We start from the raw sequence: 16,266 nt of genomic DNA, 5'->3' as shown, positions 1-16,266 counted from the left end.
GAAAACTGAAATCATAAAATTGGCATGCATATGGACAGAACTGGTGAAAAAAATAAGTGGAGTGAGATCAACCAGCCCCCAAAAGACAAATGCATCATGTTCTCTCTCATATGAGGATCCTAGCTTCATATATTTTGTTTTGTGCATTCAACAAAGAATACATGTGGAATTTAGAAAGTCAGAAATGGGCCATTGGTGAGAGGGATGCACTCAAGGAGGGGAGGTAGTACAATACAGGGGAAGTGAAAGAATACAGGTAGAATACTGGTAGCAGGAGAGTTCAACCAAATAGTGGAGTGATAGGGATGGGAAATGAGAAGGCAGAGGGAGCTTAATCAAAATGAAGTGTGAATAAAGAAAGTTCCTGAGATCCTCTGATATTGCAATCCAAATTTAAAAATATAACACAAGGGGGGCAGTAGAACATATATATTATGAAATAAGAATGAAGAATACTGTGAGCTAAACACTTGAAAATGTATGGGGACATAAGAGGTAGGGGAAAGAAGAGATGACTATCCCAATCAACAGATATATGAATAAACTTTATAAAAACCCAGTACTTTAATTATTTATTTATTTTTTTAGCAATTGACTTTCTTTTTTATTTTTTATTCATTTTACCTATCAACTACAGATCCCCCTCTCATCCCTCCTCCCACTTACCCTCCAGCCTTCTCGCCCAACCCACTCCCCAACCCCTCCTTGGAAAAGGTAAGGCCTCCCATGGGGAGTCAGCAAAGCCTGGTACATTCAGTTGAGGCAGGTCCAAGCCTATCCCCTGCATCAGTGCTATGCAAGGTGTCTCACCATAGGTAATGGGCTCTAAAAAGCCAGCTCATGCACCGGGGATAGATTCTGATCCCGCTGCCAGGGGCCTCTCAAACAGACCAAGCTATACAACAGTCTCGCTTGTGCAGAGGGCCTAGTCCTGTCCCATGCAGGCTACACAGCTGTTGGTCTGAAGTTCATGAGCTCCCACTAGCTTGGTTCGATTTTCTCTGCAGATTTCCCCATCATGATCTTGAGGTCCCTAGCTCATAGATTCCTTTTTCCCTCTCTTTAGCTGGACTCCTGGAGCTCAGCCTGGTGCTTGGCTGTTGATCTCTGCGTCTGCTTCCATCAATTACTGGATGAAGGCTCTATGATGACAGGGTATTCACCAATCTGATTACCAGGATAAGCCAGTTCAGGCACCCTCTCCACTATTGCTACTAGAGCTGGGGTCATCCTTGTCCATTCCTGGGAACTGCCCCATCACCAGGTTACTCCCTATCCCCATGATGTCTCCCTCTATCAAGATATCTCTTTGATTGCTCTCCCACTTTGTCCCTGTTCCAGCTGGCCCATCCTTTTCCCTTATGATCTCATCCCCCATCCCCACCCTCTATCGCTCCTCCCCACTCACAGTTTACTCAGGAGATCTCATTAGAGAGATGAGAAAATTGAAACAATGAGCTTCTCAATTCCCATCCCTATCACTCCACTATTTGGTTGAACTCTCTTAAGGTGATCCATACATCCCTCTTAGGGTCCTCCTTGTTGAATAGCTTCCCTGGAACTATGGGTTGTAGTCTGGTTTTCCTTTGCTTTACATCTAGTATCCATTTATGAATGAGTACATATAATGTTTGTCTTTATGAGTTTGAAACCCAGTAATTTATAAACTAACTAAAATATATATTTTTTAAAAAGGAGTTTACACATAAGTACAACACATCAGTGATCAATGTTCCCAGATAGTATGGGTTATTGGATGAAAATTCCAGTGTCAAACAAAGATTATCTTCCTAGTAGTTATTTGTCAGAGTTCCCAAAAGCACCCAAAACAATACAAGCTATTGCCATAGCTCTCGGTTACCTACCTTAAGTAGACAGTAAGACCCCATTCCTGAAGACACTGTACACTTTTGTTGCAGGATACAGAGAAACCAATCTTGAATTTACCAGGAAATTCATTGCTAGCTGGCTTTCATAGTGCTAGAAAGTGCTATGCAGGGTGCTGGAGGAGACAAAACATCAATGGACTTACCTAGGGCCAGACCCAGCGTGCTACAATATCAACCTGCCATATTGACAAGTTTGCTTAAGGGGAAACAAACCATCTCTTGTTGGATTTAGGCCTTTTTTCCAAAAGTGATTTCATGTCTAGTATTTTAAACAACATTCAAAATCTCTGGGTAGGGAAGGCATAGCTTTCCTAATTACTTGCCTGTCAAGTATGCTAAAAAGGCCCATTGGAAACAGAAATCTTGTTTATCGTGCTACCTCTGCTATCCTTTGTTGAGCTGTTTATGAGAGCCCATCACGTGCTAGGACTTGACTTAGATGCGAGGAAGATGGACCTGAACATTCTCTAGACAAGCTTTCAATCAAGGGCATAAAACAGGCTTGTGAATGTTGCATTCAGCAAGACGTATTTTGTGCTACAAGGAACGTTTCTAAAAAAATGTAAGAGATGGACAATTAATCTAGCCTGGAGTGAATATATGGATAGCTATGCAATATGAACCTGGGCTTTCAAGAATAAACAGGAGCTATGAGAATAAAAATTAGGGAATGATTAGGAAGATAAAATTCTGTGCAAAAATAATATTAGAGAATCATGGAAACAATTTCCCCAACATTTCACATGGCACTCTATTAATAATATTTACTATTAATAACAATTTCATTTTGATTGATGATTATTTATATTGACTGGTAAAGCTTAGATTAATATTTATCTTCATATCCCAAGCAGGAAAAATGTCCGTTTACTTTGTCTTGCTATGCTGCCTCAAACAAAAGATAAGATGATCCAGTTATCTCAAGGAAGAATATGCCAAATACTCTATTTACTTGAAGTATTTTGATGACGTAAACCTGAAGGATAACTTAAGGTTCTAGAGTCCCCTGCTGCTCTATACTTTAATGTCAATACTGTGTTTGAAGGACAAAGTTTAGTTTGACAAAATACGGGCTGAAATAATAGCATTTATGTCTTTCTTGATTTCGCTTAAGAAAATGTATGCCCTGGTAAGAAGCTGAGTAATAATACAATCACTTATTTATAAATATACATGCCTTTCATTTTAAACACTAACCACCTGAATATTTGGTCCTTTATTTACAGTCAAAGGTGCTACAGTGCAAATGTTCCCTAAATCTTTTTTTTTTTTTTTTTTTTTTTTTTTTTGGTTTTTTGAGACAGGGTTTCTCTGTGTAGCTTTGCGCCTTTCCTGGAACTCACTTGGTAGCCCAGGCTGTCCTCGAACTCACAGAGATCCGCCTGGCTCTGCCTCCCGAGTGCTGGGATTAAAGGCGGGCGCCACCACCGCCCGGCGTTCCCTAAATCTTTGGAATTAGCTATCACCTAATTTGCCTACTATTTACTTGATGTTTATATTCAACCATGTTGAGACCAGAGATGTAAACAGTGAAAGAGACTGGATCTAACCAGCCATTGTGACCTTTTATCTAGTGGAAGAGATATGGAAAGCAAGGAGGTGGTTAACCAAAAATCTGTCATCAAAAGACTCAGATGCCTCCTTGGCACTTTGTTAAATTATCTTGCAAATTCAGAGTCCCCATCTGCAAAGGTCGCTCCTTCAAATGTCTGCCCACACTACTACCTACTTCTCTCCCATTTCCCCCTTAGATTTAGAAGCATCACCTTCCTTCCTTTTCCACTGTCTAAGGTAGCCAGCTTGTTCTTGTTCCTGATTTGAGAAATGAGATCCTCACTCCATAATTAAAAAAAAAAAAAAAAAGAAGACACAAGCAAAAGTAAAACAGGTTTTATTTTTCATTTCTATAGAAATGGATATCAGCCTAGAGAAAAAAAAAAAAAGCCAAAATGGCTAGTGCCCACATTTGGAAAACAGTGCTTTTTCAAGTCCCTGATCCTGAAAAACACATTTCCATTTCCCTTCAGGCTGACCCTCCCTGGAACTATAATCGGCATGCTCATCTATCATAGACCCCTCATCAAACTGTCCATCCTCTTGGTTCAGAATGCAAAGCCTTATCTAAGGAATATTCTTGGAATTGAGATTCTCCTTTTCTGGTTGTGGGCTCAGTAACACAGCAGGCTGCCTTTACCTTTTCAACCCCAGGATGGACTGGGAGCTGAGCGCGAGGTAGGGAAGACAGGAGCCTAGTGCTTCCTATTCGTCTGTGATTCTCAGATGAGCTCTAAGCTCACCTCGTAAAAATGGACCTTAATCATTTATTTCTAATACCAGAGAGTTTTTGCTGTTTCCTTGCCAATAGTCTTTTAATATTCCAAATTTAGTCCAGGGGACTTTTCAAATATTGCCTTTAGAGAGCTTATTCTTGAATATGTTATTCTAAGTAGGCTCCATCTACATTCCATTATGCTTTAATAGTGTTTGATGTTAAATCATACCCTGAACTAATTCTCTCTCTCTCTCTCTCTCTCTCTCTCTCTCTCTCTCTCTCTCTCTCTCCCTCCCTCCCTCCCTCCCTCCCTCCCTCCCTCCCTCCCTTTGTCCCTCCATCCCTCTCTCCCTTCTTTATTTTTACTGGAGTTGGTTTGTGAATGCAAAATAATGTGAAAGCATACAACATATACTTTCCCTTTATGCATTTACACAGAATCATCTGCAATAAATTATCATCTCTTTTCAAAGTGTCTCCTTTGTGACTTTCTAAATACAATGATCAGCAAATACATTGATAATGAATACGAGTTCCAAATCTCAATCTTGTCCTTTGCTATGTGCCACATTCTCTTGCTTGAATATTACCAGCATTTCAAAGTTAGACACCCATTCATAGCAACAATCATAAGAGATTTTCTATTCCTTCACATCAAACAATATATCTTGTTTTGAAGTAAATCATTTTTCTATTAAGGTTAATCACTGTTAGAGAGATCTGTCCCTAAGACAAATGGTTAAATTAAAAGTCCAAGCATTTTGGCATCCTTTGTTTCCATTATCAAGGAAAAAAAATACACTAATCGGTTTTAATGTGTTTCTAGTTCTGCTGTCAGGAAACATATGATCTATATAGCTCACTGCCTGCATTTTTATTTGGCTGTTTTTGTTCTTACAATTTAAATTCAACTTCAGAGGTAAATGGGATTATTCATGCCCAATAAAGCCTAACAATCTTTTCTTCAGTTTTAAAGGTGATTTGTTTCCTAATTACCATTTAAAATGATACATACATAGCTAGTTTATAATCATAACAAATATTTCTGCTATATGCAGTTATATAAAGACAGATACACAGAGAGAGCCAAAATTGTATCTGCAAATTATTGCAGTAAATTGGATGTTTATTCACAGAAACATCTAATTGATGATCACTTGCTGGCAAGACTGGACAAGTTTCAAAGTGACTCCAAAGGGGATTTAGCTTTCCACTAAAGTGGAAATGTCTGTAGTGCATAATAAAGTCATTCATGTTTTCCCAAGGAACTATGACCCCCATCAAAATACTTTTAACTTTCAAGGAGAGATTTAATTTATTTACTGTGATACATAATGCAATCCCTGAGTCACTAGGATTCCATGAGAGAAAAGAGAATTTAGTTTCTGATCTGGGCTCACAGAGACTGAAGCATCAAACATGGACCCTGTATGGATTTGTGCAAGGTTCCTCTGCATATATGTTATGGTTGTGTAGCTTGGTGTTCCTGTGGGATTTCTAACAATGGGAGTGGGGGGCTGTCTCTGACTCTTTTGCATGGGCTTGGGACCCTTTTCCTCCTACTGGGTTGCCTTGTTCAGCCTTGATATGAGGGTTTGTGTCTAGTCTTATTGTAACATATTAAGTCCTGTTCAGTTGATATCTCTGGGAGGAATGCTCTTTTTTGTTGTTGTTGATGCTGTTTGTTTGTTTGGTTGGTTCTATTTTTTGTTTGTTTAAGCAAAATGGAGAAGAAGTGGATTGGGGGAAGGGGAGGTAGAGTAAGGAACTAGGAGGAATGGAGGGAGGGGAAACTGCAGTCAGGATGTAATATATGAGAAAAAAAGAAGAGAGACAGAGACAGAGAGAGTGACAGAGACAGAGAGGGAGAGAGAGAGGAAGGAAAGAAGGAAGGAAGGAAGGAAGGAAGGAAGGAAGGAAGGAAGGAAGGAAGGAAGGAATTTAAGTTAACCATAAAAAAGAAAGAAAGAAAAAAAATTGAAATTGTTGATATTCATCATTTGGGTAATTTTTAAACTTTCTAACATTGGGTTGCTTTTAAACTTTTTTTTCCACAGAATATCAGCTAAATGTCATAGACAAAAATAGAAACTGGTTCAGTGCTTTGGGAGGGAAATTAGAAATAAGGAAAGTACCTTTTAGCATTCTTATTGAGGCATTAGAAGTTGGTTCTAAACACCCGAAGCAGATAGGAGTTTATTGATAGAATACTTCAGAGCTGATAGAAGTAGCTAGGCATCTAATGAACCAGATTTAGGAAGAAACATAAAGGCCTATGGTGAAGGCCCAGGGAGCCAGAACTAATGAACATGCCTTAGAGGTTCTGTAATAAAAAAGGGTTAACTATTTTCAGCTTTCCATCAACTTGTTCATTTGCATATTTCAAAGCAATGGCATCAGTTTTACTTACCATGATGACATACCCATTATTTTTCCAAGGCAGAGTAGAACACTCTAAAACAGGGAAAGAATGTTCCTATTAGCTAAACAATAATCAAACAAATACATAGATAAACAAAACTGTTATTTTTATTCAAATGATCAATATTATTTTTTAATATTTTAAAAAATAAGTACTCTCAATCTCTGGGCCATCTAACCAGCCCAATACTTACCATTATTTCTACATTTTGTATGTAGTGTGTGTGTGTGTATGTGTGTGTGTGTGTGTGTGTGTGCGTGCCTGTGCGTGTGCGTGTGCATCCAAGCGCTTGAGTGTATGTATGTGTGTGATATGGAAGCCATAGTTTCAATATTTTCTTTAGTTACTATCTTAGTTTTGAGATGATATCTTTCCCTAAACTTGAGGTGTCAGCTGAACATGGCTGGCAGGTAGAAGCATCAGGGATCATGGGATCATGTCAGTGCCTCACCAGTGCAGAGATCAGAAGCTTTGAACAACTAGGTGGGGCATTTTTTGTTGGTGCCGAGGACCTGAACTCAGGTCATTAAGCTTGTATAGCAAGCCTTATTGACTGAACCATCTTCCCAGACCATTAATCATCCAAGGAGGACACTAAAGATTGTATCATATGACTCCACATTTACAGTTTAAAACTCTTAAAACTTTAAAGTTATTTCTGGAATTTTCCACTTAATGTTTGTAAAACAAAGTGTTAAACGGTCTTATTAATAAAAAAACCTGGAGCCAGATATTGGGGATAAAACCAAGAGATCAGAAAAGCAAAAAGAAGCCAGACACGTTCTCACCACTTGGAGATCCTTAGCCAAAGAGACCACTTCCTGTATATCCATGCCCATATGACTTTCTGTTCTGCCATCTCATTTTCTCTCTCTGCCCAGCTACATTACTTCCGTTTCCTGCCCAGCCCTGTGACTTCCTGTCTGTCTGTACAGACCTCCAGACCTTTATGGTTAGTGCTGGGATTAAAGGTATGTACTACTACCCCTGGCTCTGTTTCCAGTGTGGCCTTGAACTCACAGAGATCCAGACAGATGTCTGCCTTCCAAGTGATAGGACTAAAGGCATGTGCTACCATTGCCTGACCTCTATGTTTACTATAGTGACTGCCTTTTTCCTCTGATCCTCAGATAAACTTTATTAGAGTGCACAATATTGGGGGACACACTACATCACCACAAATGTTTTCAGATGTCAGTTGACCACAGATATCCATAATCATGTGGACTAAAACTGTAGATACGGGGGACTGCTGAGTAAAACCTGGTTGTTATATTCAAGCAGCTAAAATGTTGGAGACAATGCTCTAACATGATAAACAGGATTTATAGGAGGCTCTGGTTCATTTAAAGTCTAACCTACAATGTAAGATGTTATACCAATGGGAAAAATTATCCCTTGGTTCAAACATTACTAAGTTATTTTATTTCATCTTCTGAGTAGTCACAATTCTAGTGAAGACAGTGGTTCCTATCCTATGATTCATACATACTCCTGTGGGTCGCCGAAGTTTGCAAGTCTTTGAAGGTCTCAAGGCTTCTGTCACTTTTGGAGTTAGAGTCAGTAGCCTTCATCTCTATTTCAGAAGCTCATGAGACCCTTAAAACACTAAGAAGCAGAATATTAAAATCTCTACTATCTATCTATCTATCTATCTATCTATCTATCTATCTATCTATCTGTTCTTCCCCATGTCTCCTACTTTGCCTGTTCTCTTCCTTTTTTTCTGACAATTGAGTCTCATTTTTGAACACTGCTAGATGTATGATCTGGCAGCTTGAAAAAGTGTTATAGTGCACTCATAGCGAGCTATATATTCCATTTTTGTTAATAAAAATCTTTAAGTTTCCTGTTACATGTTTGAAATAAATTTATGGGGCAGCATTGTGGATGCCACAGAGGGCATGTGGAGGTAAGAGAACAAATTGTAGAAGTAAATCCTTTCTTTCCACTATGTAGGTCCTGGGAATTGAACTCAGGTCAGGAAGCTTGGCAGCAAACACTTCTATCTACTGAGCCATTTCATAGGCCCTATATTTAATACATTTACTTTACAAAAAATGGGAAAGAATACTTCTACATGATAAAAGCAATTATGATGCCAGTTAGGCTATTTTTTTGACAATCCACAAGTGTTTCTCTACTGTCGTATAATATCTCAAATTTATTCTACGATATGGGCAAGAAGTTTCAGACTGTACAGTTCTCATCTTATCAACAGTGAAGAGAGAGTGTTTCTAAAAGACTAAAACGTATTACAAACTGGAATGATATCATGCACCCACTTTTCTCATGTGCATAATCATTCTTAGCATCGGTATTGTTTTTGTTTTAAGCAACATATAAAATAATGCCACAGCACACATAGTGTAAAGCACAGCATAGCCGGTCTTGTTTTCTCTCAGACTGCCTTGTTTCTTGCTTAACTAAACATATAGAACTCTGTCATATAAATAATACATATAAAGTTCACCTCTAATGCCTTCTGTGTTTCTTGTCTTTGAGGTCTAGTTTGTGAGAGCCTTAGTATCTCTACACAAGCATGTGTGGATGTGTTTAAGGAAAACACAAAGAGCTTTCTTTGTTGTAGAATTTATGATACTAATGTTCTCTAGTTCTTTCCTTCTATAACTATCACTGAGTAGGGCTTGTTGCCATGTGTCTTTTGCAAGGAAGGATCTTTCCTTTTAGGAGCCATCATTTAAATCCAACAAAACAAAAGCACTTCTCTATTTGTGTTCTGGTTCTAAAGCCTGCATTTCATAAAATGATAATGAAGTATGATCAAGGGACCAACAGGTTGGTTTGATTGCCCATGGCACATCCTATGTCCCCACTCCTGATCCCAACACACTGCCCAGTGACAGTGGCTCATCACCTCAAAGCATCCAAGTACAAAGATCTCTACGGAACAGCCATCCCTGGGTCATGCTAAATACCACCACATGGCCAGTGCCTAAGTGACCACTCCTCCAGCATCAGAACATTATTTATTATTTCTTTTTATACTTTATATTTCATGAGTCAATGCCAAGACAGATATGAAAAGGAAAGGCAAGCCATGTCACTGATATCCACAAAGTGTCTCCTATTTACATCTATTCTGAAGCAATGGGCTCATGAGTGGTGAAAGTCCATGTTAAGTCAGATACTGTGCCTCCTGTCTGTAGCTGGACTAGTGCCAGGCATACTGGTGGGGGAACCCTGGAGTTTAGAATTCTCAGGACTGAAGGTGGCTCTTTTGTTCTTGCTGTTTCCTGTGGTCTTGGTCCCTGGGGTATTCTGCCCCTACAAGAAGGGTGGTTTTGATCACTACATGTCCCTAGTCCCAGGAGGTGTCCAGCAAAGCAGTTTTGGGTATTGTATTGGTGCTGTGCTCTGAACAGACTGAGCCCGCCTTCTTGCTGTCTTGCTGGGGATAGGATTTTCTTTTCCAGGAATGGGACTTATCAGCTGAGTATTCAGTGTGCATGCAGCTGGTGGTCCAAAATGGTTAGAGCACTGGCAAGTTGCTTTCTATTCCTCTACAAAAGCCACCTTGATTGGAACCTAAGAGAATGAAGAAAGATACCTATTTTGAGCCAGAATGTTAGTAAATTCAACCAATTTTCTTTCTTTTCTGAGCTCTGTCTCCTCTTTAGAAGCACTAGCTCTGTCCCAAGGAGCTGGCTGTGTACTAGAGGAGTCATTTGTAATGACTTTGTTCCTACTTCTGGTTTCCTTGTTCACCTGGCATCTGCTTCTGCTGAAGTATGTAACCGGCTGGATGCAAACTTCCTGTTCTAGAACATTTTGCCTCTTGGGGTTAGGATGTCTCAATAGCTGGTATTCTGGCAGCAGTAGAAGATAGACTTCTTCTTGAAATAGACGTATTTGATTATTGGTACCATATACATGCTGCTTCTCCAGAGCTGGGCAACTCCTGCTCTAAGCTCTATAGCATTCGAACTACGGCTAGTTTCTGTTTATGTTTCATCTTAGATACCTCTTGCTGTCACAACCACTGCAGGTTCCCACCTTTGTTCTCAGCTAGCAAACTGGACTATCATGTTTTCAGGTGTGGTGCTGGGAAGATCTTTCTGTGTTTCTCTGTCATCTCTTCCTTTTATCGCATCTAACTTTTCCCCAGAGTATTTGGTGATGCCCTCTGCCACATTGACTGAGACCATGGCAATGAGCAGTTTAGGTCATTATCAATGACTAAAGGGTGCTGGGACACTGGCTGTGTTTTATTCACTGTGGATAGTGGACATGTATCAGTTTTACATGACCCTCTGCTGGATAGCTGATGAGTTCCATAGCATATGCTATGTGGCTAAGGCAGTCTCTTTTTCTCACCCCATTAGAAGCTTACAGGGATGTGACTGCAGTAGTAGATATTCTGCTGTTGTAGCTAGGATATGACAGGGAAGGGCTGGGGAAGAAGTTTAGGTGAGCACAGGTGTTTTTGAAGGAGCTTGGTTGCTTTCAGTATAGGTGACAGTGAGTGTTTTGCTGATTGCATTTTGCTAGGGAGTTGAATCTTTGTATTCTTTCTTGCATTTTCTATCTTCCTGCACAGAATGGTCTTTTCCAGGATCTATTACAAATTCACTCTCCAGATTAAAGATCAGCACCAAATATACTGTTCATAACTCTGTCTTTACTCTTTAGTTTATTCTTTGGGGGTTTGGGTGAAGTTTTTGCTTTATCTTCAAAATCTTTCTTGGTCTCACCATGGTCTGTGTCTTGCATCAATCTTAGGTAACTTCTACTTTTGCATTGATTGACTATCAGTGTATTTTTAGCTTCTCTTTGACCTTAACTGGATTTGTGGATTTGGAAATTTTTATCTGATGAGTAGATCTTTGACCACTCAACAACCGTCTGTCTTGTGGCACTTTTTGTTCATTCTTGGCATTCTCATAATTGATTCAACCAATATAGCCACCATCTGACAGCTGACAATCTTCTAACTTCTGTGCTCTGCAATGGAGTAGGTATCCTTAGAGACTTGATTTATAGCTGGTTGTACTTTGTAACTCTGGAGGATTGAACTGGATCTTATATAATGGACCATGCCTTGTTTCTGATACTTATTGCTACTGTGTGGTAAATCATATTTCTTTTCTTTAAATAGTTCTCCTTTCTGTATCCTGAGACAGGTGATTGGTGAAAGAATTGTGGATGCCTAGGAAAAATTCAGGACTGCTCCTTCTACAAGACCAGAGTATTTGTAATGAGTAGAGAAATCCACACCTCCTATGACCTCTTGTCATGCTTGCAATTTCTCTCCAACCAAGCTCTGTGGAGACATTGTTAACAATATGCCTTTTCCCTCATAATATATATCTTGGATGTGTGTGGTGTGCTGGGGGTGATAAATGAAATAGACTTGGCTGTCATTGGGCCACAGGAATAATACTTTAATATAATGTCCATCTTATTTTTGTAATTGGTGACACAGAATTAACCAGGAATTAAGATCACTTTTTAGTTAATTAAATTACTTGGTTTTGAAATGGGGCCTTGCTATGCTGTCCAGGTTGTCCTGGAATGCCTGGGCTCAAGCAATCCTCCCACCTTGGCCTCTGGAGTGCTGAGACTATAGGCAAATACCACCATGTTCAACTTGATACCTTTTAAATCTCAGTAGTGTATGAAGGGGGAGCTAGGATCATAACAGTGAAGTGAACTGAGTTTTTTGTCTGCATTATCTGCACAATTCAAGGGGAAAGTAAGACCTGGCCTCCCACAGAAAATTTACACTGACTCTCAACTTGCCTAAAATTGCTGTCCTGATTTTTCATTTTAAATTGTTATATGGTTCTCAGGTCAAGTTTAATCAGTTGTTTGGCTCCTGAAGGATTTAGAGGACCTATCAAGGCTCAGCTGGATAGAAAAACTTAATGATTAACAGTGTGGGCTCTGGGTTCCCATGGGGGAAAGGCTGACCTTGGATGAGACCTCGACTGAAGAGGCAATACAGGCCTCATAGCATAACTATTTGAAAATGTTTTAAAACCCATCAGGGTCTGGTAACATCCCAAAATTCAACACATAAATATGCATTCAGGTGTGAATAACTGAAAACAATATGTTAATACTTATTATTTTTTCCATGAGCACAAAAATATTAGCAAATTGCATGTATAGTTAGCATATCCTTGAACATAAACTGAGAGAACCATGGTCACCATGGTTTAATTCAAATTTCATTATTCAAATGACACTTCATAAACTGAACCACCTAGTTTGGCTTACAAAAAGTTCTGAGTTTGTGTAAGAGTAACCACAGATGATGGCGAAGACATAAAAATGGACATTTTTTTCAATCTATCATTTACATAGTCTCTAGCAAATACTGTGCTTAATTTACTCTTTTCAAAATTGTTTCTTTTATTTTGACAAGACTATAATAGCAATACATAATTTTACCTTTACCTTTCCTCTCTCCAAACACATATACCTTCTTGCTCTTATTGAGCTTAGTGGCCTCTTTGATTAATTGTTGTTACATACATATATGGATATTCCTAATTAACTCTTTATTGACCTTATATGATATAATTTCCATTTATAAATGATAAGATAGATTTTTGCCCCAAAATGTGGAGGTAGAAACTTACTTGATCTCTACTATAGCTCATGCCTTAGTCTTTTTATGAAGTTGATTTTGAAGGATGCTTATATCTCCTGCATCCTAGAAGATACTCCCCAGTCTATCTCCCCTTGCTTCTTTTTCAATACTGCCTCCCTCAGAGTCTCGTTACTTAGTCTAAGTTGGTCTTATACTCACACTTTTTCCCTGTCAGCATCCTTCGTGCTGGGATTACAGATATTTACTACTTTGACTGGCTTGTAGATTCTTTCTGTGAATAAGCAGAAAAAGACACAGATAGCAACCATCCAGATAACTGCTGAGTAATCTTTAGGGTATCTGATAAGAATACATATGCTTTACATAAAAGAGAAACCTAGAAGTATACCTATTCTAATGTCTTAGCTAAAAAGAAATCCCTATGAGAAAGAATCCTAGCCCTCACTGTATTGTTTTCATGGATGGAAAATTCAAGCACTGAAATGATTAAGTGGAATATTAAGATATTAGATCAGGAGGCAGCCTCCTTCCATCCACACCATTGGCTGTAATACTCTCAAAGTATATGCCACTACAGACATTACGAATCTCTTTTATTTAGACCCTGCACTAAAAAAGTATAGAAATCAGATTCCCTAACTCATTAAGTTGTTCATAATAATATTAAACTGTCACTTACAATTATAATAATCACTCTGATTTCAGTTCTGGCCCAAAGCCCAATAATTTAGTTGTGTTTGTAGAATTGGAGCTGTCCATTTAGAATCCTCCACCTTAAACACTTGGTGATGATAACTGTAGAGTAAGTCACTCCCTTCTCCCTGGAGTCCCTGAGGATACAGCGATGGAAGAGACAGGAGAGGCCCTTGCCCTCATCAGTGCTTCAGTCTCACAGGCAAGGCAATCAATGAACTAAATTAACAATATGGAGGATTAGAAATGTTCTGTGAGGGAAAACAGTTTTAATGGAGGGTGTAATTGCAGTCTGAGGTTCAGAGAAGTGTCTCTATAGAGGTGATGTTTAATTTGACACATGGATGAGGAGAATATGAAACAAAGAAAAGTGATTCAAATAGGCATCTGTGTGAAGAGTTCACATTTCTACCTTTGATCTGTGTTTCTCTTTCCTTTTGATCCTTGTAGAATCTCAGAGCCCAAGCCGCCGATCTACAAAAGCATTTCCTGAGACTGGATCACACCATGCAGATCTATGTCATCCCTCAGAGGCTGTTTATGCTAATTCCTATGCACATGCATCTGAGTTGCCCAACTGAAATTCCTTCCATGACTTCTCTCTGCTTCTTGTAATGATGAAAAGGAAGCCACCCCAGCCTTACTTGAGGACAAACCACAGTAAATGTTCTCCAAGAAGTTCATGGAGCAATAAACAAAGAGGGGAGGAGGAAGGCTACATTGAGCCTTCAACAGGTTATATATTATTTTAGTAGGTGTAACTCTTAGGATCTCCTTTTCTAAAAGTTCTCCAATTGAGGAGCTTTTTAGAATTGAGACAAAGCAGTCAAATTTAATCCTGTTTGCATCTAAGTATCTTCCTATGGTTACACTTGGAAACAAATGTAGTTTTGCTCTCTTGATTTTATTTGTGGTGGGTTGCCATATATTGGGGAAGCAAAGATCATAGCAAAAGGTCTGGGAATAGATCTGAGCAGTAAAGAAATTAACTAGTATTTGTGTAAGCCTAGATCCATTGCCCAGCTTGGGGAATTGAGGGTGGGTAGAAAAAGGTGAGAGAAGACAGAGAAGGATTATGCAAGTTCGCCAACATGATCAAGAACAGAAAGGAGAACGGAGAATTTTGTTTGGTTGGTTTCCTCTCTGTCAGGTGAGTGATGGCATTGGTATATAGGAAAGGAACCGGGGTGTTCAGTGTGACAGAGTTGGGGAGAAATAATGGGAGATTTGAAAAATATTGTTGAGAGCTATGGACTTAACCTCCCTCTATGTGTGTTGAAAATAAGAAAAATTGAAGTTGATTTTTTGTATTGTTTCCTATGTTTTGAGCCATAGTAGTTTCTTCAGAAGAATGACCTAAAGGTTTTATGTATCAGAAACCACCCAGAGAGCTTTAACCCTCATGCTGTGTTCCCACCTCCAGAGTTATGAAATGGCACTGGAGCTGAGACTGTAATCAATTTTTAAAACATCAATAACCCTCCCATGAGCTGCCAAGCTATGAGTGCTACAAACCATATTATTTGAAACACTGATTGAGCCCCGAAGTCAATCTTCAAACTGAACAAGTTACCCTCTGAGGATACACATATGGGTAGCTCAGGGCTCACACAAGCTTACATGATTCTGCGGAAATCCATTTATGTGTACATTTTCTTCAATGTGCTTTTGCTGGAAATGTTATTAGTTGACTATCAACTAAAACACATCCCCCCACCCTTTTTACATTTTTATTTTTGGTTTTTCAAGATAGGGTTTCTCTGTGTGTCCCTGGCTGTCCTAGAACTTGCTCTGTAGACCAACCTGGCCTGGAACTTGAGTTCTGCCTGTGTCTGTCTCCTGAGCCTGGCAACATCTCCCCCTTTAAAATTGTGTTTTCCCATTTTCTAAAGACAGAATAGCATAGCCCCTGAATGTCATGAATCTTACCAGGTGGCCTTAAACTCACTATCAGTCATTCATCCAAGCACTGAACAAAGGAACAAGGCCAAAGTTCAGAGCTATTACGAAAGAGTCCAAGAGAACAAATAAAAATTCAGTAAGCCAATGAGAAATTTGAGTGTTTTTACTGCCTTGTGAATTATTACAAGGTTCCGCTGTTAACTAAGTTTTTTACTTCCTTACCCATGCATCCACCTATGTATAGTTCCATCCATGAAGCCATCAATATTAGTTGTACATTCTTCAGAGAAAGAAAACCAAAAGATTATCTATCTATCTATATGACTGTATGTCTAATTTACAGATACAGACAGATACAGTTATTATATATATATATATATATATATATATATATATATATATATATATATATATATACTGTGATCATTTGAATAAACATAGCCCCCAAAGGCTCATGTATTTGCATGCTTAGCCTCCGGTTATTAAACTGTTTGGGAAGGATTAGGAG

Source organism: Peromyscus eremicus, chromosome 8a (genome assembly GCF_949786415.1).
Source record: "Peromyscus eremicus chromosome 8a, PerEre_H2_v1, whole genome shotgun sequence".
Classification (NCBI taxonomy): domain Eukaryota; kingdom Metazoa; phylum Chordata; class Mammalia; order Rodentia; family Cricetidae; genus Peromyscus; species Peromyscus eremicus.
This window is presented reverse-complemented; position numbering follows the sequence as displayed.